Genomic DNA, 6,136 nt, shown 5'->3' on the forward strand with positions numbered 1-6,136 from the left:
ATTGACGAGAGTAACGTTTCGGGTAGGCTGCTTTTTGGCTCTACCCTGAGGGATCAGTGTTAGACTCCGATGCAGCAAAGCAGGTTGACTGTATCCCTTCGACGATCATATTGAAGATGAAACACAGAAATTGCATCGGGAATCAATACAAAATTCACAATACCGATTTATATTGACGAGAGTAACGTTTAGGGTAGGCTGCTTTTTGGCTCTTCCCTGAGGGATCAGTGTTAGACTCCGATGCAGCAAAGCAGGTTTACTGTATCCCTTCGATGATCATATTGAAGATGAAACACAGAAATTGCATCGGGAATCAATACAAAATTCACAATACCGATTTATATTGACGAGAGTAACGTTTCGGGCAGTCTGGTTCTTTGGTTCTTCCCTGGGGGCTCAGTGTTAGACTCCGATGCAGCAAAGCAGGTTCTCTGAATCCCTTCGGCCATCACATTGACGATGAAACACAGAAATTACATCGGGAATCAATACAAAGTTTACAATGCCGATTTATATTGACGAGAGTAACGTTTCGGGTAGGCTGTTTTTTGGCTCTTCCCTGAGGTATCAATGTTAGACTCCGATGCACCACAGCAGGTTTACTGTATCCCTTCGATGATCGTATTGAAGATGAAACACAGAAATTGCATCGGGAATCAATACAAAATTCACAATACCGATTTATATTGACGAGAGTGACGTTTCGGGCAGTCTGGTTCTTTGGTTCTTCCCTGGGGGCTCAGTGTTAGACTCCGATGCAGCAAAGTAGGTTCACTGAATCCCTTCGACCATCACATTGACGATGAAACACAGAAATTACATCGGGAATCAATACAAAATTTACAATGCCGATTTATATTGAGGAGAGTAACGTTTCGGGTAGGCTGTTTTTTGGCTCTTCCCTGAGGGATCAGTTTTAGACTCCGATGCAACACAGCAGGTTTACTGTATCCCTTCGATGATCGTATTGAAGATGAAACACAGAAATTGCATCGGGAATCAATACAAAATTCACAATACCGATTTATATTGACGAGAATAACGTTTCGGGCAGTCTGGTTCTTTGGTTCTTCCCTGGGGCTCAGTGTGAGACTCCGATGCAACAAAGCAGGTTTACTGTATCCCTTCGACGATCGTATTGAAGATGAAACACAGAAATTGCATCGGGAATCAAAACAAAATTCACAATACCGATTTATATTGACGAAAGTAACGTTTCGGGTAGGCTGCTTTTTGGCTCTTCCCTGAGGGATCAGTGTTAGACTCCGATGCAGCAAAGCAGGTTTACTGTATCCCTTCGACGATCATATTGAAGATGAAACACAGAAATTGCATCGGGAATCAATACAAAATTCACAATACCGATTTATATTGACGAGAGTAACGTTTCGGGTAGGCTGCTTTTTGGCTCTTCCCTGAGGGATCAGTGTTAGACTCCGATGCAGCAAAGCAGGTTTACTGTATCCCTTCGACGATCATATTGAAGATGAAACACAGATATTGCATCGGGAATCAATACAAAATTCACAATACCGATTTATATTGACGAGAGTAACGTTTCGGGCAGTCTGGTTCTTTGGTTCTTCCCTGAGGGATCAGTGTTAGACTCCGATGCAGCAAAGCAGGTTTACTGTATCCCTTCGACGATCATATTGAAGATGAAACACAGAAATTGCATCGGGAATCAATAGAAAATTCACAATACCGATTTTTATTGACGAGAGTAACGTTTCGGGCAGTCTGGTTCTTTGGTTCTTCCCTGGGGGCTCTGTGTGAGACTCCGATGCAGCAAAGCAGGTTTACTGTATCCCTTCGACGATCATATTGAAGGTGAAACACAGAAATTGCATCGGGAATCAATACAAAATTCACAATACCGATTTATATTGACGAGAGTAACGTTTCGGGTAGGCTGCTTTTTAGCTCTTCCCTGAGAGATCAATGTTAGACTCCGATGCACCACAGCAGGTTTACTGTATCCCTTCGATGATCGTATTGAAGATGAAACACAGAAATTGCATCGGGAATCAATACAAAATTCACAATACCGATTTATATTGACGAGAGTAACGTTTCGGGCAGTCTGGTTCTTTGGTTCTTCCCTGGGGGCTCAGTGTGAGACTCCGATGCAGCAAAGTAGGTTTACTGTATCCCTTCGACGATCATATTGAAGATGAAACACAGAAATTGCATCGGGAATCAATACAAAATTCACAATACCGATTTATATTGACGAGAGTAACGTTTCGGGTAGGCTGCTTTTTGACTCTTCCCTGAGGGATCAGTGTTAGACTCCGATGCAGCAAAGCAGGTTTACTGTATCCCTTCGACGATCATATTGAAGATGAAACACAGAAATTGCATCGGGAATCTATACAAAATTCACAATACCGATTTATATTGACGAGAGTAACGTTTCGGGCAGTCTGGTCCTTTGGTTCTTCCCTGAGGGATCAGTGTTAGACTCCGATGCAGCAAAGCAGGTTTACTGTATCCCTTCGACGATCATATTGAAGATGAAACACAGAAATTGCATCGGGAATCAATAGAAAATTCACAATACCGATTTTTATTGACGAGAGTAACGTTTCGGGCAGTCTGGTTCTTTGGTTCTTCCCTGGGGGCTCTGTGTGAGACTCCGATGCAGCAAAGCAGGTTTACTGTATCCCTTCGACGATTATATTGAAGATGAAACACAGAAATTTCATCGGGAATCAATACAAAATTCACAATACCGATTTATATTGACGAGAGTAACGTTTCGGATAGGCTGCTTTTTGGCTCTTCCCTGAGGGATCAGTGTTAGACTCCGATGCAGCAAAGCAGGTTTACTGTATCCCTTCGACGATCATATTGAAGATGAAACACAGATATTGCATCGGGAATCAATACAAATTTCACAATAGCGATTTATATTGACGAGAGTAACGTATCGGGCAGTCTGGTTCTTTGGTTCTTCCCTGGGGGCTCAGTGTGAGACTCCGATGCAGCAAAGCAGGTTTACTGTATCCCTTCGACGATCATATTGAAAATGAAACACAGAAATTGCATCTGGAATCAATACAAAATTCACAATACCGATTTATATTGACGAGAGTAACGTTTCGGGTAGGCTGCTTTTTGGCTCTTCCCTGAGGGATCAATGTTAGACTCCGATGCAGCAAAGCAGGTTTACTGTATCCCTTCGACGATCATATTGAAGATGAAACACAGAAATTGCATCGGGAATCAATACAAAATTCACAATACCGATTTATATTGACGAGAGTAACGTTTCGGGTAGGCTGCTTTTTGGCTCTTCCCTGAGGGATCAATGTTAGACTCCGATGCACCACAGCAGGTTTACTGTATCCCTTCGATGATCGTATTGAAGATGAAACACAGTAATTGCATCGGGAATCAATACAAAATTCACAATACCGATTTATATTCACGAGAGTAACGTTTCGGGTAGGCTGCTTTTTGGCTCTTCCCTGAGGGATCAATGTTAGACTCCGATGCACCACAGCAGGTTTACTGTATCCCTTCGACGATCATATTGAAGATGAAACACAGAAATTGCATCGGGAAACAATACAAATATCACAATACCGATTTATATTGACGAGAGTAACGTTTCGGGTAGGCTGCTTTTTGGCTCTTCCCTGAGGGATCAATGTTAGACTCCGATGCACCACAGCAGGTTTACTGTATCCCTTCGACGATCATGTTGAAGATGAAACACAGAAATTGCATCGGGAATCAATACCAAATTCACAATACCGATTTATATTGACGAGAGTAACGTTTCAGGTAGGCTGCTTTATGGCTCTTCCCTGAGGGATCAGTGTTAGACTCCGATGCAGCAAAGCAGGTTTACTGTATCCCTTCGACGATCATATTGAAGATGAAACACAGAAATTGCATCGGGAATCAATACAAAATTCACAATACCGATTTATATTGACGAGAGTAACGTTTCGGGTAGGCTGCTTTTTGGCTCTTCCCTGAGGGATCAATGTTAGACTCCGATGCACCACAGCAGGTTTACTGTATCCCTTCGATGATCGTTTTGAAGATGAAACACAGAAATTGCATCTGGAATCAATACAAAATTCACAATACCGATTTATATTGACGAGAGTAACGTTTCGGGTAGGCTGCTTTTTGGCTCTTCCCTGAGGGATCAATGTTAGACTCCGATGCACCACAGCAGGTTTACTGTATCCCTTCGACGATCATATTGAAGATGAAACACAGAAATTGCATCGGGAATCAATACAAATTTCACAATACCGATTTATATTGACGAGAGTAACGTTTCGGGTAGGCTGCTTTTTGGCTCTTCCCTGAGGGATCAATGTTAGACTCCGATGCACCACAGCAGGTTTACTGTATCCCTTCGACGATCATGTTGAAGATGAAACACAGAAATTGCATCGGGAATCAATACCAAATTCACAATACCGATTTATATTGACGATAGTAACGTTTCAGGTAGGCTGCTTTATGGCTCTTCCCTGAGGGATCAGTGTTAGACTCCGATGCAGCAAAGCAGGTTTACTGTATCCCTTCGACGATCATATTGAAGATGAAACACAGAAATTGCATCGGGAATCAATACAAAATTCACAATACCGATTTATATTGACGAGAGTAACGTTTCGGGTAGGCTGCTTTTTGGCTCTTCCCTGAGGGATCAATGTTAGACTCCGATGCACCACAGCAGGTTTACTGTATCCCTTCGATGATCGTTTTGAAGATGAAACACAGAAATTGCATCTGGAATCAATACAAAATTCACAATCCCGATTTATATTGACGAGAGTAACTTTTCGGGTAGGCTGCTTTTGGATCTTCCCTGAGGGATCAGTGTTAGACTCCGATGCAGCAAAGCCCGTTCACTGTATCCCTTCGACGATCATATTGAAGATGAAACACAGAAATTGCATCGGGAATCAATACAAAATTCACAATACCGATTTATATTGACGAGAGTAACGTTTCGGGCAGTCTGGTTCTTTGGTTCTTCCCTGGGGGCTCAGTGTTAGACTCCGATCCAGCAAAGCAGGTTCTCTGAATCCCTTCGGCCATCACATTGACGATGAAACACAGAAATTACATCGGGAATCAATACAAAGTTTACAATGCCGATTTATATTGACGAGAGTAACGTTTCGGGTAGGCTGTTTTTTGGCTCTTCCCTGAGGTATCAATGTTAGACTCCGATGCACCACAGCAGGTTTACTGTATCCCTTCGATGATCGTATTGAAGGTGAAACACAGAAATTGCATCGGGAATCAATACAAAATTCACAATACCGATTTATATTGACGAGAGTAACGTTTCGGGTAGGCTGCTTTTTGGCTCTTCCCTGAGGGATCAGTGTTAGACTCCGATGCAGCAAAGCAGGTTGACTGTATCCCTTCGACGATCATATTGAAGATGAAACACAGAAATTGCATCGGGAATCAATACAAAATTCACAATACCGATTTATATTGTCGAGAGTAACGTTTAGGGTAGGCTGCTTTTTGGCTCTTCCCTGAGGGATCAGTGTTAGACTCCGATGCAGCAAAGCAGGTTTACTGTATCCCTTCGATGATCATATTGAAGATGAAACACAGAAATTGCATCGGGAATCAATACAAAATTCACAATACCGATTTATATTGACGAGAGTAACGTTTCGGGCAGTCTGGTTCTTTGGTTCTTCCCTGGGGGCTCAGTGTTAGACTCCGATGCAGCAAAGTAGGTTCACTGAATCCCTTCGACCATCACATTGACGATGAAACACAGAAATTACATCGGGAATCAATACAAAATTTACAATGCCGATTTATATTGAGGAGAGTAACGTTTCGGGTAGGCTGTTTTTTGGCTCTTCCCTGAGGGATCAGTTTTAGACTCCGATGCACCACAGCAGGTTTACTGTATCCCTTCGATGATCGTATTGAAGATGAAACACAGAAATTGCATCGGGAATCAATACAAAATTCACAATACCGATTTATATTGACGAGAGTAACGTTTCGGGCAGTCTGGTTCTTTGGTTCTTCCCTGGGGCTCAGTGTGAGACTCCGATGCAACAAAGCAGGTTTACTGTATCCCTTCGACGATCGTATTGAAGATGAAACACAGAAATTGCATCGGGAA

The sequence above is a fragment of the Schistocerca cancellata genome, chromosome 10 (assembly GCF_023864275.1).
Source record: "Schistocerca cancellata isolate TAMUIC-IGC-003103 chromosome 10, iqSchCanc2.1, whole genome shotgun sequence".
NCBI lineage: Eukaryota > Metazoa > Arthropoda > Insecta > Orthoptera > Acrididae > Schistocerca > Schistocerca cancellata.